The 27,490-nt window shown below is 46.6% G+C and overlaps 1 non-coding gene across 1 annotated transcript; it reads left to right on the forward strand.

Annotated features, from left to right (window-relative positions):
- Positions 1 to 5,465: 5,465 nt before the first annotated feature.
- LOC112624053 lies at positions 5,466 to 5,606 on the forward strand. The gene has a single exon (XR_003119358.1). It is a non-coding gene; the product is annotated as a U4 spliceosomal RNA (small nuclear RNA).
- The last annotated feature ends 21,884 nt before the right edge of the window (positions 5,607 to 27,490 follow it).

Raw genomic sequence — 27,490 nt, forward strand, 5'->3', positions numbered from 1 at the left:
CCCAGTGGGCTCGTGAACAAAGGGACCATGGTGGCAGGGATGAAGGTTATGTGTGGATTCAGCATTATGGACTTCCACTCACCAGGGCTAACCTGGCTATGGTTATCTCTGAGTGCCCAGTCTGCCAGCAGTAGAGATCAACATCAAGCTCCCAGTACAGCATCATTCCCTGGGGCTGATCACCCAGCTGCCTGGTGGCACGTTGGTTACATTGGACCATTTTCATCATGGAAGGGCAGCATTTTGTTCTTACTGAAATTGACAGTTACTCTAGATATGGATTTTCCTTCCCTGCACATAATGCTTCTGCCACAATAACCATCCATGAACTTTCAGAATGCTTTATCCACTGTCATGGTATTCCACACAACATTTCTTCTCTTCAAGGGACTCACCACACATCGAAAGAGATAGAACAAAGGCCATGGTCCAAGAATTCACTGTCTGACCATGTTTCCCATGATCCTGAAGCAGCTGGCTTAATAGAACACTGGAATGGCCTTTTATAGACTCAGTTACTGGTAGGTGTTTTGAACCTGTTCTGGTTCAGGGGTATGACTGGATAAGAAATAACAATAATTTTTTTAAAAAAAACTCAGTTACAGCACTAGGTAGGTGGTAATACCTTGCAGAGCCTGGGCAGTGTTCTCCAGATGGCTGTATATGCATGGAATCAGCATCTAACATATGGTTCTATTTCTCCCACAGCCAGGATTCACAGGTCCAGGAATGAAGGGGTGGAAATGATAGTGGCACCACTGACCATTAACCCTAGCGACCCACTAGCAAAGATGTTTGCTTCTTGTTCCCAAAGCTTTATGCTCGCTGCTTGACTAGAGGTCTTAGTTCCAGAAGGAGAAATGCTTCCACCAGCAGACGCAAGTTCATTGAACTGGAAATTGAGACTGCCATTCGGCCACTTTGGACTCCTCGTGTCTCTGGGTCAGCAGGCTAAGAGCGGAATAACGATGCTGACTGGGGTGATTGATCTGGACTGCCAAGAGGAAATTGGACTGCTACTTTAACATGGACATAAGAAACAGTATGTCTAGAATGCGAAAGGTCCTTTAGTGTGTCTCTTAGTATTACCATGACCTGTGATTAGGTCAATGGAAACTACAGCAACCCCATCCAGGCAGGGCTATAAATGGCCCAGATCCTTCATGAATGAATATTTGGGTCACTCTACCAGGTCTGAAGAATCATTACCGGTTGAAGTACTTGCTGAAGGCTTAGGGAACACAAAATGGGCAGTAAAAGAAAGTAGTTCTAAACACCAGCTATGACCATGTGACCAGTTACAGAAAGAAGGACTGTAATTTTTATGAGTATTCCTCCTTATTTTGTTTTCAATATGCTTGTGTATATATATATATACCTATATGAAGTAAATATCTTTATTTTCTTTCCTCTTATTCCCTTATCATGTAACATAAGATGTATTGACTTTGTATCAGTATTGAAGTATTATTAATTTTACATCATATAATTGAAGTTACAGGATATCCAAAGAGTAAAGTTTACACAAGAACTTTACCTCTTCTTCCAGGGAAGTGATTAGTGAGTTTCAGTTGTAGGAAGGATAGCTGTGTCATTGTGGGATAAATTATGACCTTGTTATTGGAGATTAATTATGTTTTAAGGAACACATGGGTGTCAGATTCCTGGTGACATTTGTGGAGGTGGATTTGTACTGGTTAATTTTGTCAACTTGATTGTGCTAAGGAATATCCAGAAAACTGGTAAAGCCTTATTTCTGGGTGTGTCTGTGAGGATGTTTTCAAAGAAGATGAACATTTGAATCAGTGGACTGAGTGAAGAAGATCCGCCCTCACCAATGTCCAATCCATTGAGGACCTGAATAGAACAAAAAAGCCGGAGAAAGGCACATTTTCACTCTCTCCCCTTGAGCTGGGACGTCAGTGTTCTCCTGCCTTCTTCCTAACTGAAGCCTTTGGACTCAGTCTGAATTACTCCATTGACCTTCCTGGGTCTCTAATTTGCAGATCATATGTCATGGCAATTCTTAGCCTCCACAACTGCATGAGCCAATTGTCATAATAAACCTCATCTTATTGTTTTTGTTTCTCTGGAAAACCCTGACAAATATATATTTATTTCCGTTATGAGTCTACGACTCTCTTGTTCTCCCCCTGAGTCTCCACCACTACTTAACAGAAGAAATTGTTAACATTCCAGTCCAGTTCAAGAGTGATTTGATCCAATAACAAAGAATCTTGCTATTCAAAGTGTGGCCTGAGCCCAAAGGCACCAGCCTCAGCTGGGGGCTGGTCAGTCTCAGATCCCACTGCAGACTTACTGAATCCAAATCTGCATTTTGTAAGATCTCCAGGTGGCCTTCATGCACATGGAACTTTGAGAGGCGCTGAGGCAGGCCCTCCAGGACAGGGTTCAGTCTCTGATAAAAGTGCTGGGTCTCTCAAGCAGTATCCTCCTCCCCTGCCTCTCCCTTTCACCCTGGGCCACTCTGGCCACTTGGGCTTCAGGGCTGAAGACTGTCACTTATTCAGTGTGGTAGACCCACCAGAAGCCTGGCAAAACTCCCACTTAGCCTAGCTTGTGGTCCCTTGGCACAGGCTTTATGCTGCCCAGAAATAGAACCCTCCTCTGGCAAGGCCCTCAGCCAGAGTCCCAGCTATTTTTGGGCCCTGCACAGGCCACATCAGGACCTCAGGCATCCTGGTAAAATGATTCCTGAGAGCCTGCATCTGACTACTGGGGTTCTGACTGACTCATCTGTGACATCCTTTAGCCTGGTGTGGCAATGGCTTATATATCAGCCTCTCCAGGCCCCTAAATTAGTCAGAGGGCAAGATTTAAGTAGCCCTTAACTTATCCAAAATATCTTCTCCATGGCCAAAACCCAGAGAGGCAAAGTCAGGAGGCACACAGCGGAAAGCTTTCTCCTTGCTTTCCTGCTGTCCATTTCAAACCCTCTGTATTAGTCTACTCTTAAGCTGCTAATAAGGACACACATGAGACTGGGTAATTTACAAAGAAAAGAAGTTGAATGGACTCATAGTTCTACATGGCTGGGGAGACCTCACAATCATGACAGAAGACGAATGAGGAGCAAAGTCACATCTTGCATGGCAGCAAGCAAGAGAGAGAGAGCTTGTGCAGGGAAACTCCTCTTTATAAAACCATCAGATCTCATGAGACTTATTCACTCTCATGAGAACAGCACAGGAAAGACCTTCCCCCATAATTCAATTACCTCCCACTGGGTCCCTCCCATGACATGTGGGAATTATGGGAGCTACAATTTGAGATTTGGGTGAGGACACAGCCAAACCATATCATCCTCCTGGCAGGTGGATCATCAGCCTGGCAGGTGGATATCCAAGAAGGTGAGAGCCAAGCTCAGGTGTTTAGGAAGCACAAGAGTCAAGCACATTCATTGTGGCATTCCTCATGGCATTGCATCCAGCACAGAGCCCCACAGAGAGTAGATGCACACCACCCACCATGGAAGGGTCCCTTCACTTCTCTTGGCTCCGATTTTCTGATATTTGAAATACTTAACGGCTATAACAACAAATCCTGTACCACAGGGGTGTGATGGAGATCAACTGAGATAATGAACGTCCAAATTTTTTTTTTTTTTTTTTTGAGATGGAGTCTGGCTCTGTCACCCAGTCTGGAGTGCAGTAGTGCGATCTCGGCTCATTGCAAGCTCCGCCTCCCAGGTTCACACCATTCTCCTGCCTCAGCCTCCTGAGTAGCTGGGATTACAGGCACCTGCCATCAGGCCCAGCTAATTGTTTTCTATTTTTAGTAGAGATAGGGTTTCACCAAGTTAGCCAGGATGGTCTTGATCTCCTGACCTTGTGATCCACCCGCCTCGGCCTCGCAAAGTGCTGGGATTACAGGCGTGAGCCACCGCCCCCGGCCACGTCCAAGTATTTTTGCTGTAAACGCCAGGCAAGTGTGGTTCCTCCCAGTTCTTCTGGTTTAAAAGGCAATTTTGCACTTCCTGCATCAACTGACCTTTACAACAATCTTTTGAGTTGGGTAGAATGAGTGCAGCTCTTCTCATTATTCATGGTAGTCATGTCCTAGAAAGTCCCTGCAAACCCTGCATGAGCACACACCAAACCCTTGCTTCAAGGTTCATTCCTGGGAGCCTCTGGCCACAATATTTTTGTTAACTGATCAATATGTAACCTTGTTTCATGTGTGTTTCTGTTTAAACATACTTTATTTAATATACAATTTTGATTCATTAGCATTGAACTTACAGCCAGCAGCACTGTAAATCACACCTGGACAAAGCTTATCTAAGAAGTGTGTTTTCTCCATAAGGCACATCCTGGCCTTCCTGTGCCAAGGAACACCTGGTGTCTTAGTGCTATGCCTGGGGGCTGGTTTTTTTTTTTTTGGTGGGGCGGGGGGTTGTGTGTTTGTTTGAGACGGAGTCTCTTTGTTGCCCAGGCTGGAGTGCAGTGGCACAATCTCAGCTCACTGCAACCTCCCCCTCCCAGGTTCAAGTGATTCTCCTGCCTCAGCCTCCCAAGTAGCTGGGATTACAGGCACACACCACCACGCTCCACTAATATATTCGTATTTTTAGTAGAGACAGGGTTTCATGATGTTGGCTCATCCCAAACTCCTGACCTCAGGTCATCTTCCCACCTTGGCTTCCCAAAGTGCTAGGATTACAGGTGTGAGCCACTGCTCCCAGCCAGGTGCTGTTTTAAACAGAAAAATCATCAAAAAAAAAAATAAAATAAAAATTTGTGGCACTAAGTGAATACCGTGAAAAATCCCTTTGTTTACACTATGAGAGCAGGAAGGAGGCAGAACATCGGCCCCAGGCCTCAGGGTGCTCTATGGTTTCACTGCTCTGCATGAGTCTGTGAATGATGGGAAAGCATCCTGAGTGCTGACCTGGGGGTCACAAATAAATGTTAGCAAGCAGATTAGTTCAAAAATACGGAATCCATGAATAATGGGGACCTGTTACCCATATTTCACAGTCATTACAGCTAAGATATTGCATAAGCTGTCCAAGGTTATGTTACATGCAAGTGGCTAGACAAGGGCTTGAGCCACGCCTTTTGGTCCAGCTGCTGGTTTCTCTAGCAACAAGTTCCTCCCTTCTTTCAGCTGCCAGGGCCCACTCACGAGCCAGCTGTGTAATGCAGGAGTTACCTGAGTAAAGAAACCCAAGCTTCTGATTCAAGAAAAGAACTTCTAGGTCATCTGAAACCAGCATGTGGGAGGTTCACATAAGCCTGAGGAAACCTCAATTTCTTATTTCCTCTGAGACTTCCACCAAAAAATCCCGGCTGAGTAGAATCTGTGCATAGAAACGCAGCAGGCAGCACCCACAATCATACTGGCTGATTGTCATTGAATCTTCTTCTCTCCAATTCCTAATGGAGCAAAAGAGACATTTCCAAAAAGCTATAGTGAGGAAAACAAGCATAGAAAAATGGGTAAGCTTTGCACAGTGTCAGTATCGGAGCCAATGAGGTTTATCTGAGGCACGATTATTGTTAATTGAAAACTTTTCCCAATACCCTGCCATGACAACTTGAAATATAGTCAGCATTGGCAATTTTTGACAGTCTCTATGGAGACTGAACTTTGTTGGAATAAAAAAGAAAAATGGATAACAGTTTTTTAAAACAGAACGGGGTTAAAAAAAAAAAAAAAAAAAAGCCCTAAGAGAAGGCTCTCCCCCAGATCTCAGGTTCTGTGAATTTTTACTCCAGTATTTTCTTTCTGCCATTTTATTTTTTGTTTTTTAGAGACGGTCTCACTCTGTTGCCCAGGCTGGAGTACAGTGGTGTGCTCATAGCTCACTGCAGCTTTGAACTCTTGAACTCAAGTGGTCCTCCTGCCTCAGCCTCCTGAATAGCTGGGACTACAGGCATGTGCCTCCACGCCTGCTTAATTTTTAATTTTTGTTTTTGTTTTTGTTTTTTTGTAGAACGTGGTCTCATGAAGTTGTCCAGTCTGATCTCAAACTCCTGGCCTCAAGCGATCCTCCCACTTCGGCTTCCCAAAGTGCTGAGATTACAGGCGTGAGTCACCACACCAGGCCCCTAATCACATTTTAAATTGGGAGCAAGTAATTATATGGCCAATGGTTTTAACTGCCATTAAACAATGGCCATTCTTTGTTCCTGCCCCAAATTCCAGACTTATTTAGGCAGCGTCTGCTCAACACTGAAGTCCTGTTGTTGTTGGTTTTTTCCCCAAACCTGCTCTTTCTGTAGTTTTCACCATCCCAGAAAAATAGTTTCTCCCTCTCCCTTTCAGCTTTCTTAAAGTCACATCTGCTAACCCACTTTTCACTACCTCCCCTGCACCATCCTTGGTCCAAGCCAGCATCCTCAGGCACCAGCCTCCTAACTCTTGTCTGTTCTTCTGTTATTGCCCCTCCTGTTCTATTCTCAGGACACCAGCTAGTGTGATTCTTTTAAACATCATTTAGATGACGACACTCAAAACAGTTGGCTGGCTTTCCATCTTACCCAGCATAAAAGCCAAAATCCTGCAAGTCCCTGCATTATTTCATCTCCAGTTCACCTTTGGAACCTCATCCTCTCCTCGTCTGTCCTCACTCCTTCTGCTTCAGCCACTTGGGCCTTCTTGGCTTTTTCCTGAAAAGGCTGGGCCCCCTCCTACCTCAGGCCCTTTGCACTTGCTGTCTCCTGTGACTGTAGGTTGACATCTCTCTGCCCTGATATCTGCAGGCTCACCCCCTTCCCTCCTTCAAGTCCCTGCCCAATGACACCTGTTCACTATGTAAAACTGCAACCTGAAACCCTTCCAGACGTTTTACCTCTTTCCCAGCTTCCTTTTTGCTTGTAACACTCATCGCCATTTGACAGTGAGTATTTTTTGTCGGTCTCTCTCACCAGAATAGAAACTCTGAGAGCAGGAAATCCTTTTCCACTTTGTTGGCCATTTTTGTTCCCAGTACCTGGAAAGGTTCCAGGTCCCTTGGAACCTGAGGGAGCAAATGGGGAAAGGTAACTACGTGTTTGAGATTGGAAGGAGTCACAGAACACCAGCACCCACATGGCTCTTTGCCCTGCCTTCCTGCTGAGCTGCCAGTGTGCCCTCCCACCCAGATGCCTCCAGCCTGCAGCAGGCAGCAGGTAGGAAAGAGAAATGGGGGCTGTGGCTTTGTGCTCCTCTGGACTCTTCAAATGTGCAAAGAAATAACTTAGCAATGAGGATGCCAGGGAACAGAGGCTGGGCAGGTCAGGATGTTTCCATTTTTGCAGCCTCAGAGAGAAGCTAATGAATGAAACAGAGTGAATTCTCCTGGGAACACCTGAGGCTGGCCATCACCAGTTGTCCTTCCAGCACAGGAAACAGGCCCTCAGCAGCTATGGGGCCCCAAGGGAAGCTGGGCCCACAGTGGGGGGTTGGAGGGTCTGACGGCTCTGGGGAGGCCTCCTGGCCTGCCCACACCTCTTTTTTCTCCCCAAGCTCCCTTCTCATTCTGCTGCACTCCCCTACCAGCTGCCCGGGGTGTCCCCAGTCTGCCTCTGGCCTCTTTTGTTTTGTTTTCTCAGTTATATGGTGTAGATCGCTTTACAATAGGAACCTGACACATACTGCTAAGAACACCAGGAAGAGCTTTGTTCGGCCTTTACATTCAGAGGGTCCCAAGATGCAGAGAAGATCCATCTACTCTTTTTTTAATTTCGTTAATTTTGGGGATACAGGTGGTTTTTGGTTGCATGGATAAGTTCTTCAGTGGTGATTTCTGAGGTTTCAGTGCACCCATCACCTGAGCAGTATACACGGTGCCCAATATGTAGTCTTTTCTCTCTCACTTCCCTCCCACCCTTCCTCCCAACTATAATGGACGTTGGGGATCCATCCACTCTGGCTGTCACTCATTCACTCAAGGTTGACTGTGGAGGTGAGTGCATTCCTCTTGAGTCACACAGTGTGGTTCTGCATCTGCAGAAGCTGCTGCCAGGAGACTGCAGGGAAGCAGCTGGGCTTTGGAGATGATCCAGCTGAGTGATCTTATCTGAGATGGGGGATGCCAATAACCAGGCAGATGCAGAAGCCCTGGGAGGGAAAGCCTCATTTGGCTGTGGAGAGGCTTTGGTCACAGAAGCCTGGGGAGGTCATCTGCCCCATCGCGCTGTGATGGTTGCTGTTTTTAGGCTTCGAGGCGATCAAAGAAGCATTACATATGGGCTTAGCATTTCTTTGACTTTTTTTTTTCTTTTTTGAGATGGAGTCTCACTCTGTTGCCCAGGCTGGAGTGCAGTGATGCTATCTGGGCTCACTGCAGCCTCTGCCTCCCAGGTTCAAACAATTCTCCTGCCTCAGTCTCCCAAATAGCTGGGGTTACAGGCGTGTGCCACCACATCCAGCTAATTTTTGTATTTTTAGTAGAGATGGGGTTTTGCCATGTTGGCCAGGCTGATCTTGAACTCCTGAGCTCCAGTGATCCACCCACCTTGGCCTCCCAAAATGCTGGAATTACAAGCATGATCCATGATCCACCGTGCCCTGCCATGGTCTTAGCGTTTCTTTGTCTCTACTTTATGTTTTGTTCACATTTGAGGTCAGTCAATAAGTTGTATAATAACTAGTGTAGCTGACATTTCCAAAGAGATTTACTGTGCCAGATCCTGGGCTTTGTGCTGCACACATGTAGTCCAAATCACCTGTGAGGCAGGCACTCGAATTGCCCCATTTAGCAGGTGAAGGAACTGATTGTCAGAACAGTCAAGAAACAGGGCCAGGAGCACGTGGGGCAGAGGCAGTCCCTGAAGTCCCTGCTCTGCCGCCTCCGCACTCTCAGTTCCTCCTGGGCACCAGGTGTCTTTTAATCCTCCTGAAACACTCCAAGGAAGATAAAAACATACACTCCAGCCCTGAGCAGCCCCTGGGGTCTATCTGCAACGCACAATGACCTGAAATGGAGAAAACAAGGCAGTTCCAGCCCCAGAGCACATCTGCTTCCAGTAACGAGATTTTTATCTTCAGTAGAATCACCGGGTGAGGTGAGAGCAATAGAAATATCTGGAAGGAATGTAAGCTCTTTATCAATAGTTTTCTTTCAGAATAAAAGGAGAACAAATAGATTCTATTTCTTGAATTATAAATTCCAATTAAGAATTTTTTTTTTTTTTTTTGAGATGGAGTCTCGCTCTGTCCCCCAGGCTGGAGTGCAGTGGCGCCATCTCGGCTCACTGCAAGCTCCGCCTCCTGGGTTCATGCAATTCTCCCACTTCAGCCTCCCGAGTAGCTGGGACTACAGGTGCCCGCCACCACACCCAGCTAATTTTTTGTATTTTTAATAGAGACGGGGTTTCACCGTGTTAGCCAGGATGGTCTCTATCTCCTGACCTTGTGATCTGCCCCCCTTGGCCTCCCAAAGTGCTGGGATTACAGGTGTGAGCCACCACACCTGGCTGAAAACATTTTCAAGTAGAGAGAAAAATCAGCAAAGTATGAAGTATATTTTAATAAACCTAAGGATAACCCTGGCACTGGAAAGACACCGTCCCTCATCAGGCAGCGCTAAGCCACCGGGAGAGAATGGTGAACACAGAGACCACAAGTGGGGGTCTCTGCCAGGGTCTCCTCTGACTGCAGTTGGCTGTGCCCCGGCCATGCCAAGGGCCTGCCCAAATTTCCTGTCCTTGTGACTACATCTGGATTTTAGACAAGGAGACAGCAGGTGCAAAAGAAAAACACAACACAGGGTAACTAAGGAGATTTGGGAGAGGAATCACTCATTGCCCCCTGTTGACAACCTGCTGCTGGTGTTTGCAGGGTGAGGAAAGGGGAAAGTCAGGCCTCCTGGGGCAATTTGTTCCACCGATTGGTAGCAAAAGAGTCTTAATTGACAGCTTTGAGTTTAGCTCAAAGAACAAGTCAAGGAAGCTGACTCTCAGAGCTCAGAACTGTCCCTTTTCCTTTCCCAGCTGGCTTTGCTGGGACCAAAATCTATGAGCCTTGGTTGCGTAACACACATAACTGACAGCAGCACAGCTGCCTTCATGGGTTCCTGGGCTTGCCTGTCCAATTCTCTGCCATCCCTGCGGGGTCTGAAAGTTCCAAAATGGCCTGAACCTCCATGCCCTTCATCTTCTTATCTCCAGGATTTGACGCTAAGCCTAGCCCAGAAGTGTCCCAATGATTGGGTGTTTAATGAAGTAAAGGATTAACACTGAAGTCCAGATTGCCTGAGGAAACGTGGAACGCATGAACAAAGGCTGTCCCTGCCTGCCAGCTTCAGAGAGATGGGGCTGCAGAAACAGCTGTAGATGGCCCTGAATGAAGGGAATCTTGGGGGAGAAATGGAAAGGCAAGTGTCCTTCTACCTCTCAGTCTTATCCAGGGCAGGTCCTACAAAGGAGGGTGTCCACCCACAGCGCATGGTATGACCAAGGACCCTTCACAGAATAGCCTGTGTTTCCAATGGCCTATGTCACCTCAGCAGACTCCCTCGGTTCAAAGTATAAAAAGAAAGCTCCTCTGTTCTGACGACGAAGGCCCTATTGCCATGGGGGGTCCAGAGCTAGCTTCGGGAGCTTATTTGGGCTTCACAGGAAAATGAGAGTTTCTGGGAGCAGCTACATTTAAAGAAAAATTAACCTTCATACTTAGCAATGATAGGAATGCATCCTAAGGGCTTGTGATGGAGAGAAAAAGTTTTGAAATAAATACAGGATATCTCATGTTGATGGCCAGGCGGCATGAAATCTTAACCGAGGGGCGCTCTGCAGCCATGCATTCAGGACAAACTTAAACACTGTCATCAGTCATGAAGTCCCCTGCATGGGAGGGGCTGAGAAAGTCGAGGCAAATACAGGCAGCACAAGCTATTGGGTAAGCATGCACTTTTCTCATCAGGGCGACATCGCATTATTTGGGACATGTAGTGTACACATAGAAATGGGTTTGAATCCTTCTTAAATATACAAAACAGGACACAGAAAAAGAAAGAGAACTATCTTAATATTTACCCCAAAAGAGATTTTTCTTTTGGCAACTCCCTGTGAGCCATAATTATTTCAAGATAAAAAGTTTTAAAAAAAATTCTGTCTTAGTATGGAGAATGGATGGGAGGCTTTTGCAACAGTCAAGGCAAGAAATGGCTTGTAACAGAAGTTTTACAGAGGGAGATGGATTTGAAATGCATTTCAAAAATAGAACAGGACCTCCTGACAGATTAGATGTTGATGGGGAGGGGAGGAGGAGGAATCATGGCTAACTCAGAAGGTGATATCTTATCAATGGTAGTGATATATATTTTTTTCCCTAAAAAAAAAAAAAAAAAAAAAAATCCTTGGGAAAAAAGTTTCCAACTGGCTGTCACTTCAAAATAACAAACCTGAATAAATACCTTGGAAACAATGTCTCATTAGCAACATTTGAAACCAAAAGAAAAAAAAACAAAAGAAAAGAAAAGAAAAGAAAAGAAAAAGAGTAGTTTTAGTCCAGGAATTGAACTGAAGTTAGAAATCTGCGTTCTGGCCGGGTGCGGTGGCTCAAGCCTGTAATCCCAGCACTTTGGGAGGCCGAGATGGGCGGATCACAAGGTCAGGAGATCGAGACCATCCTGGCTAACACAGTGAAACCCCGTCTCTACTAAAAAATACAAAAAACTAGCTGGGCGAGGTGGCAGGCGCCTGTAGTCCCAGCTACTCGGAAGGCTGAGGCAGGAGAATGGCGTGAATCCGGGAGGCGGAGCTTGCAGTGAGCTGAGATCCGGCCACTGCACTCCAGCCTGGGGGACAGAGCGAGACTCCGTCTCAAAAAAAAAAAAGAAAAAGAAAATCTGCGTTCTTTTTCTTTTTTAGCATCAAAATGTGAGATGAGGAAATCTGGGTTCTAATCAAGGTTTTGCTACAAATTGTGTGACCCTGTTAGACTCACTCAATTCCCACAGAGCCTCAGTTTTCTCATCTGCAAAAAATGAACTAAATTGAAGAGCTCTGAAATTTTGTGAAACATGTGCTGTTAATCCTGAAGTTGGTTGACTCCTTTTTACATCCTTACTGACTTTAGTCATGGTAAGAAGCACTAATTCTCAGAACATAAGTTGTTTTTAATTTTGTATCTATGCCATCTTTGCACTCCAGGAAGAGCCCCCATGTGGTTCCCAGTCCTAGAAAATCATCACCTTTGCAAGGCATCCCGACCAGTGTACAGGCAGTGATAAAATACACTACGGCTCCACAGTGCATTTTATCTTGCGTAAGCCTTCTGAGCTCCACATGCTGTGTGCCAGGATTAGCTGAGAGGACATGGGGAAGCCACTGCTGACCAGGCTGAAACCGTATCTGGGCTTGGGCTCAGCTGATGGATATAGTGAGTTCCTTTTAGTGTGTGGCCTGGCCCACTGCCTGGACACACAGCTACATTCAGCCTCCTCCACTGCTGTAACTAAACCACATACCTCACCTCCTGTCCTCAACTATAGGGTCATTTATATTGAAGGCTGTATTTTGAGTCTGATTTGATTGACACACTAAATTCATTAAACAGTAGATTTTGTCTATCCATGTCACTATCTCTTACAAAGTGCAAGGAAGGCTCTGTTTTGAGAAGGCATGGCCTCCAGAAAGACACTAGCAAGAACCTCACACACATGGAAAGGTCTTGAAGAAATCAAAACTCCATCCAAGTTCAAAATAGGCCCGCCACTTCTCCTCCTTTACTCAACAGACATTTGGTGATGTCCTCACTGGATCGACTGTGTGACAAGCACGTGCCAGGTGGACAGAGAGCAGTGGCCACTTGCAGCTTTGCAAGCAGTGATCTCTGGATGGCAGTAACAGTCAGAGCACAACCAGTCTGTGGAAGAGATGTTGCTCTTGTTTCTAGTGTGTAGTGTGAAAGGAAAATGAATCTCAGGACCCCAAAAATCACTAAGTCAAAGGGAAACATCAAGCTGGAAACTGCATCAGGCAAACCTCCCTCCCATTTTATTCCTAAATAAGATGGCTACAAAGATTTTTTTTTAAAGCTACCTACATCCCTCACCACTTGCCCACCAGGAAATTCCTTATGGGCCCCAAGATCTTTATCCTAATACAATTCTGTTGAATTTCACCCTAACAACGTAAATTGATAGCTTATCTTCGCAGGTGCGGAACAAAGGAGAGAACTCAAAGCCATCCTTCTGCTCACCTGAGACAAATGCATGTCTGATTGCTTTCTCTGATGCAAAGATGCAGATTCACGGAACTAGATGAAGGCATGAGTAGCGACTCTTCCTCTAACCCCCTCTCACCTGTAAGTTGTGTATTTGGTGAAAAGGTGATCAAGGACTCAAAAGAATGCAATCGTTTGTCTCTTATCTACCCAAATACCTTTAAAAAATGCCTTCCTCTTTCCCCAGTGTCCACCCTTTCCCCTTTAAATATTGAAGCCTTCGGAATCATCTTTGAAGAAGGCACAGACCTGCCTCCCGGATGCGTGTTCTTAACCTTGGCAAGGTAAACTTTCTAAATTGTTTGAGACCTGTCTCAGATACCTTTTGGTTCATAGTAGAAAACCAGAATATTTGAAAAGAACTAGACCTGAATTTTTATAGTCCAAACAGTCCTACAGAAAAGTTCCTACTCATTTGCTTCCAGTGTTTTGTTTGTTTGTTTGAGATGGAGTCTCACTCTGTTGCCCAGTCTGGAGTGCGGTGGCATGATTTTGGCTCACTGCAACCTCTGCCTCCTGGGTTCAAGCGATTCTCATGCCTCAGCCTCTGGAGTAGCTGGGACTACAGGCATGCACCACCATGCCCAGCTAATTTTTGTATTTTTAGTAAAGATGGGGTTTCGCCATGTTGGCCAGGCTGGTCTCGAACTCCTGACCTCAAGTGCCTCCAGTGTTTTGAACCTATTTTCCGTATTAAATGCTTGCTTTGTGTCAGGCACTGTCTGAAAATCCATATGTTTGAGAAATTCAGTCTGCATGACAACCCTATGAAATAGGCAATATTATTGTCCCCAGGAGAAAACCGAGGCACAGAGAATTGAAGTAACTTACCCACAGCTAGGAGGTAGTCGAATGGGCACCTCCTGCAGTGTCTATGTGTTTAACCATTAGAATGTCCTGCCACTAGGCCACAGAGCCCTGTGAGCTATGGAGGTGAGCCCAACAATTGGCCCTCCAACCTCTGACTCTAGCTCGTGTGGTTTCCTAAGCCCGGAGGTAGATGGAAAGAAAAGCAGAGGGCCAGCTCAGTAGTGCTCTGGAGCTGAGATGCAGAAATAGTATTCCACTGGGGAGGCCACCAGGTGTGTCACATCCTTCGCTACATGCTCAGCTTTGTCAGGGATCTGTAGTTAGCAAACTACCAAGAGCACCAAACATGCTTGCCTCCAGGCCCTCATGTCTAGCCCCAAGGCAGAGTCCAGACTGCCACACTGAGGAGCTGGCTGACTCCAGAGCGGTTCCCACCCTGAGAGCTCGGAAGTATCAATACACGGCTGGGCACAGTGGCTCACGCCTGTAATCCCAGCACTTTGGGAGGCCGAGGCGGGTGGACCACGAGGTGAAGAGATCGAGATCATCCTGGCCAACATGGTGAAACCCCATCTCTACTGAAAATACAAACATTAGCTGGGCGTGGTGGCATGTGCCTGTAGTCCCAGCTACTCCAGAGGCTGAGGTAGGAGAATCGCTTGAACCCAGGAGGCAGAGGTTGCAGTGAGCCGAGATTGTGCCACCACACTCCAGCCTGGCAACAGAGTGAGACACCAACTAAAAAAAAAAAAAAAAAATCAACATTCAGATGGTCACTGCTAGACCCTGCTGTTTTCTGCTCATTGCATCATCTCCTACCAGAGATGACAGGGAAGATGTTTGGGTGGCAAGATTTGTAAACTCCTGCATTCTGTAGCAAGAAGATTTGAATTCAGTAGCCAGGGACTTCGGGAGGGTCCCCAAAAGGGCGACACCCATCGAGCAACAGGTGGTAGTACTGCTCACACGGAAGCAGGGGCAGCTGACACACAGGCCACGTTTTTCCAGCCCAAAAAAGTGAAGTTTCTAGGGATCGAGTTTCTTAACTGCAGCAACAGTCTACGGAACATGAGGCCACTGAGGAGGGGCCTGTCATGATGAAGACCCCCCCACCCCATGGGGCAACTGTTCTGTCCTCCCTCTGCCAGGCAGTGATGGACCATTCAACAATGAATGATGCCTGGATGTCTCCTGACATAAGCCAACTCTGCTCCACACCCCTATCAACGGAGGTGGCCCACATCAGGAAATACAAAAGTAATCATGAGTCAAGTCAGAAGAGTTTTTAAAAATCAAACATCTGTGACATTCAAATCTTTAATTGACCTAAGCTATGGGGTCATTTCTTTCTTAGTGGTTTTATTCCAAAAGCGACTTGAACAGCCAGTGGTTTGGTTTCCCAGAAGTAGTGTGGGCAGCCTGAGTCCATTTCACTGGTGTTCATGAGCCTGAACCCAGGGGCTCTGAAGGGCCCCAAGTGCCCGCTCAGCGGGAGCCCCCACCAGCTGCCTCATGCCTGCCACATGTCCCGGATAAATCCCAGGACACCTTGGGGGGAAAATGGCCAACAGTAGGCCTCAGGAACATGTCATAAATTTGTCCAGATCACCTGTGAGGGTGGAGAGGGCAGGTCCCAATGGAGTCACAGAGATCTGGGATCTGCTTCTGAATCCAGACCTGAAAGGCAGGCGTGATCCGTCTGAATTGCTGAAGCGCTGAGACACTGGGCGTGGATGGGTGGTTACTTCAAAATGGTGAGAGCTCTCTGGGCACCCCCTTTCTTCTGCATTTTGTTTCCTGATTGGAAACTCTAAAGGCTAACACTCCCCCAGTCAGTGCCCTGATTTTTAAAGCAAAAAAGGAGAAAAAGAGAGAAGTCTCAGGAGCAACTTCCTGCAATTCTCTTATGAAATCAACTGAGTTTCTATTTATAACCAGACCATTGCTCAAATGCCAGCTACCTAAAATTGCAAACATATGCACATATTTTCCTTCGCCATCATCAACATTTTACTCTTCTTCTGGGCATTAGCATCACCTGGTATACCTTATTATTTATGCAATAAACAATAAGAATTAGAAATGTTGCCGGCACATCACAGGTGCTCAGTAATCCCTGTTGAATAATGAATAAATGAATTAATAGATCAACAAAGATCAGGTCACCTGCAAATCCATTCAGGACCCACTTTGGGCTGGGCATTGAGGAGTCCCTTTTCTCCCTGGCTCCGTCCTCATTTTTCCCCTCCAGGGCCCATCAGCCTTGCTGGTTTTAGCCTTTGCCCCCTCTGGGGTTCCTGCACAGCTCTTAGTTACTTGGTTTCAACCTGAGAAGCTAAGGCGGCTGTCTGGCCTGAGCTCTGCAGGTGGAAGCCTGAGCTCTTTAGAGTGAAATATCCATCAAGTCTCAGTGTAACTTTAATGCATTATTCATCCTACAGAGTCTTTTTTTTTTTTTTTTTTTTTTCCTTTTAGACAGTCTCGCTCTGTCACCCAGGCTTGGCGTGCAGTGGTGCAATCTTGGCTCACTGCAACTTCCACCTCCTGGATTCAAGTGATTCTCCCACCTCAGCCTTCCGAGTAGCTGGGATTACAGGTGTGCACCACTATGTCCAGCTAATTTTGGTATTTTTAGTGGACACAGGGTTTCACCATGTTTGCCAGGCTGGTCTCGAACTCCTGTCCTCGAGTGATCTGCCCACCTCAGCCTCCCAAAGTGCTGGGATTACAGGCGTGAGCCACCATGCCCAGCCCTGTCCCACAGAGTCTTGATATCTTCTCCTAAAGCAAACCAAAAAATCATAGTAAATGGGGATATTTTGGTGTAGAGGTGAGAAGATGACAGACTGCCCCAGCAGGAGTCAGGATTCAGACTCAGTCTACATTCAAGGAACAAGGACTTCATCTCTTTTTTTTTCAATGGTGTGATCACAGCACACTACAGCCTCCATCTCCCAGGCTCAAACAATCCTCCCACCTCAGTCTCCCAAGTAACTGGGACCTACAGGTGCATATCACCATGCCCAGATTGTTTGTTTGTTTGTGTTTCAGTAGAGATGGGGTCTTGCTATGTTGCCCAGGCTGGTCTCAAACTCCTGAGCTCAAGTGATCCTCCCACCTTGGCCTTCTAAAGTGCTAGGATTACAGGCATAAGCCACTGCACCCGGCCTTAGGACTTTACCTTAAGGTTATATATGGGAGTGAGGAAAACGGGACCCTTGTTTGGACCTCCTGGAAATCAGGAAAAGCTGGACCATCAGGGGCCTGGGCCCAGGGATGAGCAGTAGCCACTGGGCATTGGCCTCACATAGTACAGAACCCACAGGGTGCAGGAGGTGGCAGGAGTTTCTGATTCGAGGCCACCCTAGTGACCAGGTGGCCGGAGCATAGTAATCTCTCTTATGGAGCCAGCCCTTCACATCCTCCTCTTCTGCCCCTGGCACCAGCAAAGAGTCCCTCCCTTGCCCACCTAGTGTGTGTCTCTCAGCCTCACCGCTTGCTTCAGCTCCCTCCTGGACCTCCTGTGCAATCTGCAGGTCTTTTCAGGCAATCCAGCATTAGCGATGACCCCATTTCTCCAACGCAGATTCCAGAGGGAGAGGTTCTGGTTTTAATCACTTTGCCCCACTTGGGTGAGGCTTCAATTCCCAGTCACATCTCAAGTCGGCAGCACAGACTGGATGCCCCAGAGGCAGGTATCCTCCCCACATCGTCATCTAGGGGATGAGGGGGAATTGAGGGTGCAGCGGGGTTTCTTGGGAGACTCTGGAGCTGTTTCCTTGGAAGGAAACTAAAGGTGACTGCATGATGAGGCCAGGCCTGTCTAGTGCATAGGAAGTGTCCAGGTGGTCACCTGGAAAGGTCGTGCTGACCAGAGGGACCAGCAGCATGTCCTAAGGACAGGCCACCTATCTGAATTCCTTTTGGGCTCGATCTCCATGGCATGGAAATGCACCCAAGCTTCTTGGAGGAGGCAGACAAGAAACTAGGAAGCATGTCTTCCCTTTACCACTCTTCAGACATTCACTACAGGAATGTGAAATATGAAATACTCATAAGTATCAATAAGCAGGCTTTTTGTTCTCGTTCTGGAGATACGAACTTAAAAAAATAGCAAAAGTCTGAAGGTCAGTGTGCAAAAGAGATGTGGCCCAGCAATTCCAATAGCTGCATCTCCATCCCTCTCCCAGCAAATGCTACAGCAGACCAGACCATGACTGCTGCAGCTAAGAGGAAACCTGAACCCTCTCCGGGGACACGAACACTTCCACCTCCTCTTCCTGCCAGCATCAGAGACAACGGGGCTGATCTGATTGAAGCCACTCCAAACTCTAAAAATGGCTGTTTCAAAAAATAATGTCATGGAAATCATCCAGGCTGGGCTTCATACCTGCCACTTGCAAAAAGAAAACCAGGTCATTCTCTTTCCTCCTCCTCCCTCTCCTTCTCCCTTTCTCCTCCTCCTCCTCCCTCTCCTCCTCCCTTTCTCCTCCTCCTCCTCCCTCTCCTCCTCCCTTTCTCCTCCTCCTTCTCCCTCTCCTCCTCCCTTTCTCCTCCTCCTCCCACTCCTCCTCCCTTTCTTCTCCTCCTTCCCTCTTCCTCCTCCCTTTCTCCTCCTCCTTCCTCTCTCTCCTCCTCCCTTTTTCCTCCTCCTTCCTCTCTCTCCTGCTCCCTTTCTCCTCCTCCTCCTTCCCTCCTCCTCCTCCCTCTCTCCTCCTCCTTCTCCCTTTCTTCTCCTCCTCCTTCCCTCTTCCTCCTCCCTTTCTCCTCCTCCTCCTTCCCTCTTCCTCCTCCCTGTCTCCTAATCTCCTCCCTCTCCTCCTCCCTTTCTCCTCCTCCTCCTCCCTCTCCTCCTCCTGTTCTCCCTCCTTTTCCCAGTTCCTCCTTCTCCTGTTCCTCCTCCTCCTCCTCCTTCTCATCTTCCTCCTCCTCCTCCCCCTCCCCTCTCTCCTTCTGCAGGTGCTCTAAAATATGAGGCAAAATCCCCAACTAGCACAGGGCATGAAGGGCATTACTCACTCCATTAATGGATCAAGCACCCAGGGACAGCCAGGGATTTAAAACTCTCTGTGTGTGTTCTCTTCCTGAGCCAGTAAGTCCCCATTTGTCAGCAGTTTGCTGAGGTTGAGTCTTGTCATTAGCATTCATATCCATTTGAAACATTTTTAAGATGTTATATTTAACAAAAGCAACTTGTCCTTCATCACGAAAGAAGAAGGGAGCTGGCTTTTCTCCAGCCATTTCTTAAAAAAAAAAATGGGTAAATATCTTCTCAAGACTTCCCAGAAATGAGCTCTTAAAGTCCCTGCTGTTAAACAAAATTGCTATCCCTGGCGGAGAGAGATGCAGAAGCAGCCAGTTGACTGGGTGGAGATTCTCCTGCCATTCACTGGCACTCACCATGAGCCTGCCACTAGCTAGGGGTGCAGAGGGCATCACACATGGCTGCTGGTCTCAAGGGGCATCACAATACCATGGATAACAGCCAGCTCTTACCAAGTGCTTACCTGTGCTGGTGCCTTATAGACATTGCCCCTGAGCCTGAGAACAATCTTTGAAGGCAGATGATACACAATTTAATTGAGGAACAGGCCAAACACATAAATAATGAACAACAATATAAAGAATTGTATCTAAAGTTCCAAACACATGGCAAAGAAAATAATGTTACTAGAGTTGCACAGACGGAGAGATCAACTAGGGAGGCCCTGCGAGGTTTCCAGAAAGTATCACTGCGGGAGAGGAAGGGAAAGGCCATCCAGGCAGGGAGGGGTGGCCCAGGCCAGGATTCAGAGGCAAGATTTGTGCACAGGACCTGGAGGAAGAATTTAGGGGAGTGGAGGAGGGAGGCAGTGTCGGGGAGATGTCTCTGGTGTCTGGGGGCAGGGAGGGAGCCCTTTCACTGGGTAGATGAGGCCCCCCACATTTCTACCCCCTTGCCTCTGTGCTAAAGGGCTCCCCAAATACACTGAAGTCAGCTCAGAACCCCCAGGCCACCTTTCCCAGGCTGAGCTTCTCCCTCTTCCCGGGAAGCCTCCTGCAGCTGCTTTAACTCAGGGCATCTCTCCTTCTGACTGCCTACAGCATTTACAGCGTGGGGAGCCCAAATGACCGTGTGTCCTTTTTATAACCATGCGTCACTCTGTCATCTTTCATGATGTGCGTGTTCAGTGTCTCCAATAAGACGGCTCCTCCTAGGGGTTGGGAGCGGTGCTTCACGCTTTCCACCCTCTGCTCCCACCTCTGGCTTTGCACAGGGCTCAACCCTTGGTCCTCTGACCCTGTCCACATAGAGTAGTCCAGTTACTGGTTGAAGGTGTCCAGGTTCTTGGTGTTTTGAACAAAGACTTAGACAAAACACACAAATAAAGCAAGGAAAGAATGAAGCAACAAAAGCAAAGATGTATTGAAAACGAAAGCACACTCCACAGGGTGGGAGTGGGCCCGAGCAAGGGGCTCAAGGGTCCTGGTTACAGAATTTTCTGGAGTCTCAATACCCTCTAGAGGTTGCCCATTGGTTACTTGGTGTATGCCATATGTAAGTAAAGAGGATGAAGTCAAGTTACAAAGTCATTTACTTGGTATGCATCCTGTGGAAACAGAGAGGATATTACTGCCTGTGTAAATGGGCAGGATAAAGTGACGTTACAAAGCCAGTCACACTCCTGTCATTGCTGAAGTGTTTCCATTTGATTTCATTCCAGGAAGTCCTCAGGTTCCCCGCCTCCAGGCCCTATTCTCCTGCCTCAGCCCCTTCGTGGACTTTTTTTTTTTTTTTTTAAATAAATCCACCACTGATTTGCAGATAACTCGTATGCCTTCTCTCTGATCTCAGTTCTTCTCTGTCACCCAGGTTGTACTCCTGAATCTCCCATTTGCCGTGAGACAATTCCCTGGCCATGTCTTGTCTCAAATGTAATATGTATGAAATAGAATAATCTATATTCACTGCAAACCAGCTCCTATAATTAACGTCCTCGTCTTTGGCAAATATTTCACGATTCATTTCCATTATATATTCCTTTGACAGAAATACAAATTATAAATGAAATGTTTATTTAATTGAATTCCTGTACACTGCATCTGACTCCCCGTGGTCAACCTCCACCAAGCGCAGTAAGAGTTCCAGTGGCGTCACTGTGCGACATCTCTCCTGCTCAGCCATCACTCACCCGACAGTCTCTGTGGCCTGGAATGCACTGAGAGTCCAGAAATCAGCACCAAGCATTCAGGACATCTTTACTCTTATTAAGTAAAATGAGTAGCCAAAGTGATGCCAAAAAATTAATACCCAACGTTTATAACTTTGCTGCAGGAGAGCCTTTTTAAGGTCTCACTCAGCACCTATTTATTCTTATTTTACATTCAGTCCTAACGAAACTGGCTATTTGGCTTACAACTCTACGGTAGAAGTGCAAAAGTATAAGAGACACAGGAACCACAGAGGTTAGCGGCAGAAGCAAGACCACAGGGACAGGAACCACAAAGGTTAGCGGCAGAAGCAAGACCACACTCTGGGAGGGAGATGATTTGAAAGCTGTGAGAGAGGCTGAAAAGAATTGTGTTCTGAGACCATCTCTGATGAAGGCAGAAAGTCGTAGCTCATCTGATGGTAGCCTGATCTTAGATTACAGAATGGGAATTATATAGAGTAACAGCAAGTATTTGCCTAATACTTTACATTTTGCAAAATGTTTAAAAAATTATTTTGTCTGCTTCCCTCAGGCATCTTTTGAAAGAAATAAGGCAAGTATTATTCTGATTCTTCACAAAAGGAGACAGAGACAGAGATGGAGTGACTCACCCAAGGCCAAGGAAGAAGTTAGCAGAGCTGCTGGGAGCTCAAGCCCTCTGTCTTACAACCTCCACATTGGGGTCAGATACGGGGAGAGGAGGCTGGTTAAATTTCTTTGTGGTTCTCCTCTCTGTCCTCTCCTCTCCACTCACAACAGCTCTGGAGGTCCCGCCCTCCTCCGCGGCCCATCCCCGCCTCACCTGGAGTTTTGTGAATTTCCCCCGGGGGCTGCTTCTCTTGACCCCAGTGGGCACCCCATCCCCCAAACCCAGGCTGCCAAATCAATGTTCCCCAAATGTCATCTTTTCTCAAAAGCCTACGGTGGCCTCCTTTCTCCTGAAGTTGAGTTCCTGAGCATCTGGCTGCTGAGACTCTCCAGGATCTACCCCCACCAACCCCCACACCCCCACTCACAGCCCCCACCAGCTTTGTGTCCCTCTGCTCTACCCACCCCGCCCCAGGCGGGTGGGACTCATTGCCTCTGGCTCCCCTTGCTCACGGTCTCTGGGCCTTTTTGTAAATGCAGTCATCTACATCAGCAGGCCCCATCCTTTTCGGCACCTGGGACGGGTTTCATGGAAGACAATTTTCCACGGACTGGGAGTGGGGGGCGGTGGGGGACGGTGGAGGTGGGATGGGGAGGTGGTGGGTGGGGGAGGGTAGAGGTGGGGTTTGGGGGATGAAACTGATTAGATTCTCATAAGGAGCTCAGAACCTAGACCTTCGCACTCGCAGTTCACAGTACAGTTCGTGCTCCTATGAGAATCTACTGCCACCGCTGATCTGACAGAAGGCGGAGCTCAGGCGATCCTGCTCGCTGGCCCCCACCTCCTGCTGTGTGGTACAGTTCCTAACAGGCCAGGGACTGGTACTGGTACTGGTCTGTCGCCTGGGGGTTGGGGACCCCTGATCTAAACCACAGCCATGCTCTCAGACCCAGTCAAATTGCCACCTTTCCCCAGGAACCTTCCTTGATTACCCCCAAAGTCATTAATTTCTCTTTTCAATTACAGAACACTTTTTCTTTTCTCGGTACTTTTCAATCTTGCATTTCAGTGTATGTGATTTTGTTTTCAAGCTGCCTAATATATGTTTTTATTGTCTGTTTTATGAGATGGAAGGTGTGCTAATGACAGACCACGATCCTCCTCTCGTGGCCCCTCCACAGCTCCTAGCACAGGCCTGGACACTGTATTAACCGGAGGATTCGCATCAGGTTCCCAAGGAACTCACAGTTATTGTTTGAGACCGGGGCTTCAGTGACTGGAGATATAAATCTGTCTCAAGTCAGTCTGAGCTGCTTCACAAGTTTAGAAAAAGTTTCCAGTTTTGCACAACTGCAGGATGATCACTATGGGCTTTGACATGCTTAGGTGGGAAACTCGCGGACTGTCCCAATCCTGCCTGCCCGCCTTCCCTGCTTCCTTTTGTCTTTCCTTTATTCTTTTCCTTCCTTCCTTCCCTCTTTCCTTCATTCTTTTCCCTCCTTCCTTCCCTCCTTCCTTCCTTTTTTTCTTCCTTCTTTCCTTCCTCCCTCCATTCCTTCCTTCCTTCCTTCTCTCCCTCCTCCTTCCTTTCTTTCCTGCCTTCCTTCCCTCTTTCTCTCCTCCTTTCTTTCTTTCCTTCCTTCTTCCCTCCCTCCCTTCTTTCCTTCCTTCCTTTCTTCCTTCCTTTCTTCCCTCCCTCCTCCTTCCCTTCTTTCCTGCCTTCCTTCCCTCTTTCTTTCTTCCTTTTTTCTTTCCTTCCTTCCATCTTTCCTTCCTTCCTTTTTTCCTCCCTCCCTCCCTCCTCCTTCTCTTCCTTCCTGTCTTCCTTTTTTCTTTCTTTCCTCCCTTCCCTCCCTTCCTTTTTTCCTCCCTCCCTCACTTCCTCCCTTCCCTCCCTCCTTCCCTTCCTCCCTCCCTCCTCCTTTCCTTCCTTCCTTCCCTCCCTCCCTCCCTCCCTCCTTCCTTCCTTCCTTCCTTCCTTCCTTCCTTCCCTCCCTCCCTCCCTCCCTCCCTCCCTCCTTCCTTCCTTCCTTCCTTCCTTCCTTCCTTCCTTCCTTCCTTCCTTCCTTCCTTCCTTCTTTCCTTCCTCTCCTCATGTTCTACACCGTTGTTTTTAGGCTGAGACCACTACCCACACCCAGCTGGCCTGGAATGAGCAGAATTCAGTTCCTGAAAATGCACAACTCATTCTCCCAGTGAAGGCCTTTCTGCAAAAGTCCTCTAAAATTTATGAGCTAAGGCACTTTACAGAAGAATCCAACCTAATAAACTATTTACTTTACTGCAAACACTCTTTCAATATTTAAAAGTGAACACATGTTTTGTGGAGCTATAATCAGGGTGTTTATGCTGTTTTTAAATTCTGGGTTTGTTTTTTAACTTAGATTATTTCAAATAGAGCATCCATATTAATCAACATTTGCACATAGCATCTCATTAGCTATCTCATATTCCATTATGTTTGGTGACCATAGTTTGCTAAGTCAAGGACATAGCCTTTAAATTATATTTTCAGCATCCTGAATGAAGGGGGATGGGAGATGCCATCTGCCCTGACCCAGCACAGCCCCACCAGGCAGGAGACCCTGACATTTCATTTCTCTTTCACAGTCACTGCCACAAATCTTTTTACAGTAGCTGCCTCCAGCTAAATACCAGATTGCTTTTGGAGAATGAGGGCAAAACTCATTTCCACTCCTGCCTTTCACCTGTCTCTTTCTGATAGAGGCTCAACCCAGGTAATTTTATCACTGAGCAAAAGAAGTTAAGCTGTTTATTTTATTTTTTTTTATACCCACCTGTGTCCCTTTGTCATAAATGTCATATCCAAAGCCTGACTGATGGATGGATTATTTTCTTCATCAGCTCCTCTGATGCTGGAACACACTAATATTGCTGTGGGGTAAAAAGATGGGGTCCGCAGGCTCTCAGCATGGCCAGGGGAGTGACAGCTCCAAAGACCTCCCCACCATTTGCCTTGTCCCACTTCTGATGCCCTAACATCAGGTTGGGGATTCACTCCTCTCCCTCCATCCCCCACCCCATTCTCAGCCATGCAGGTGGATGGGGCTGACTCTACCCCCAGCTCCCAGGAGGCAGGGCAGCCTGAGTAGCTCATACTAATGAGCATATCTCATCTTCTTGGCCTCAGCCATTGGTTCAGGGATAGACACGTGACCCGACCCCAACAGTCACTACCTCTGGAGGAAATTTGCAGAAGTTTCCGGGAAGGAAAAATGTCTTCCTTCTATTAGAACCACCGGAAGAAGCTCTCTCACTCCCTTTGGATGTGACTGAGAATGGATGTAATTGCAGGAGCTTATGGCTGCCATCTCATGTCCTCCTGGGAATGGGCCTGCAAACAGGGAAGCAGAGGCACAGCAAGGAGAGAAATTGAAGCCTGTTACATTACATGAGCTCAGATCCAGTCAGACCTGAAGCCAGGACATGGCTGGACCCTTCAGTTGCATGAACCAAAAAATTACCTTTATTTTTTCAGCCTGCTTGATTTGTATTTCCTCTTACTTATAACATAATAATAGAATCTGATTGTTGTTTGGTTGGGAAAACTGGCAGGCAAGTATCTCGCTCTAATATGATGTGATAGGTGCCATGACCCACAGAGGTAAAAACCAAGAGGAGGAAAAGGTTTACTCTGGCTCAGAGGGGAGGGGTTATTCTATGCTGGAGGACAGAATGGGAGTTACCAAGGCAAAATATCCCATCTCAGATGCGTTCATAGGTTTCTAAAGCCCCTAGAGCTGCAATTTTGCAGATGGGGCAGCCTGGGGCTGCAGAAGGGTGACTTGGCCAAAGTCACAGTTATATGATAAGATTGGAGCTGGAAGGGAGATCTCAATTTTTAAATGATTTTCGTAATTTTAATCCAACAAGGCTTTTAACATTTTTTGTAAATCCCCAAAGAATAATTCATTATTTAAAAATTATTATTACCCCCTTCTTTGATGAGTCATAAATCAAGCTTTCTCTTTACTTGGACGAATCTTTCTTGGGAATTCACAGATGAGGGAACCTACAGGCATTTTGTATAATGTAAAAACACTGTCATGAGAGCAGAGCTCCAAATTGCACTGAATCCAATCTTATACAAAATGATGCTGCTTTTAGGTGCTCCCTTATATGTGAAAAAGCAAGGGAGAAAGTCAGGTAATTTCAAGTCTCCATATCCCAGGGTAGTAAGGATGGAGGGTCTTGCAGAGTTATGAGACTATAAACAGAAATTGGTTCCAGTCTTGTAATTCAACTTGGAAGAGGCAGCACATATTAGACGGAAAAGGGTGGGAACTCTTATAAAGGAGTGAATCTGAGGCAGTGGAAAATTCTATATTCCTGGATAAGGTGGGTGGAGGAGGAGTCATGGGAAGGAGAGCATAGAGTGGGAGAGGATTACCAGAAGAATGGATCAATCACCAGTGCCCAGTAAACGTTAATTATGTTCCCAGAGAGTATAACTTTGCAAAAAGGAAAGTGAGGAAGAAGAAGAGGAGGAGGAGGAGGAGAAAAACCCTGGAAATAGTATTTTGTACATCACAGGAGACAGGAAGAAAATGATCAAGAAAAGAAATTGAGAAAAGTAGTTTTTTAAAGAGGGGGGAAAAGTCCAAGTTAAGATTAAAGAAAATAAGAATGTGATGTATGGATATGCACATTGAGGAAGTGGATTAGGGCTGGGGAAACACACACATACCTCTTCTCCCAATAAAAAAAAGTTCACACCTCTTGGCTTTAATCTTTTCTTTAAGAAAATGCTTTAATTTAACAAGTGAAAAGTCAAGAGTGTTTAGGAGAAAATTCATGCTCTATAGGACACACGTGGGTAGGAGAATTAATTCCCAGCAAGGCCCAGTGGCCCAGCCCTGCCAGCAACTCCTCTGAAAACATCCGAAGGTGGGAGTAGAGGGTCCTCAAAACCTCCTCGGGCTCTGTGATCTCAGAATTAAATATATAAGGCACAAAACATCTGAGATCTCTTCAGAGCCTACAATCTGAGCTGGTGATAGATTCTGAACTTGGATGTCTTGAATGATATCTGCAGGATGAGTCCCCAGTGATCTATAGAGTTGCCTAAAAATAAAATAAAATTGTAACTTTAGTCATGCATTCCACGCAGAAATAGCCAAACCTTTGGAAGAGGAGTTATATTTTCTAATGTTCTATGTCACTTTGCATTTAAAGAAGATGCTAACGGTGTTGCATATATGCAAATAATGAAGGCTGCATGGTGCCTCAGTTTCCCCCTCCTTTAGCTTTATTGGGCCAATACTACTGCTTCAAGAGCCTTTATTTCTGGTTCCATTTTCTCAGGCATTGGTTTCTGTGATGAAGAAAATTAAAGCTGTCCAAGTGTCTTTTGATGGCAGCTGGTTACAGAACTTTAAACATCATTTCCGTTAGGCACAGAATTTGGGAGTTTTATAACTCAAACTTCCAGCAGGTTCTAAATAAGGAATTAAACCCCTTCTGTGCTAAACTGTGTAAACAAGCAGATGGGAGGGAGATGTAATTATTATCTTTAAAGCCATTTTAAAAATCAACATTCTTTTCTTCCCCCCAAATACAAAGCAACTAAATCCTTGTGATGGCAGGTAAAGGCTCAAATTTTCTAAAAAAAGGTTAACTGCACCTTCATCCTTGGAGACCAGAAGGCAAATAAAATTGTCAAAAATTGTAGCATAGGTTGGGCGCAGTCGCTCACGCC

The sequence above is a fragment of the Theropithecus gelada genome, chromosome 4, assembly GCF_003255815.1.
Source record: "Theropithecus gelada isolate Dixy chromosome 4, Tgel_1.0, whole genome shotgun sequence".
NCBI lineage: Eukaryota > Metazoa > Chordata > Mammalia > Primates > Cercopithecidae > Theropithecus > Theropithecus gelada.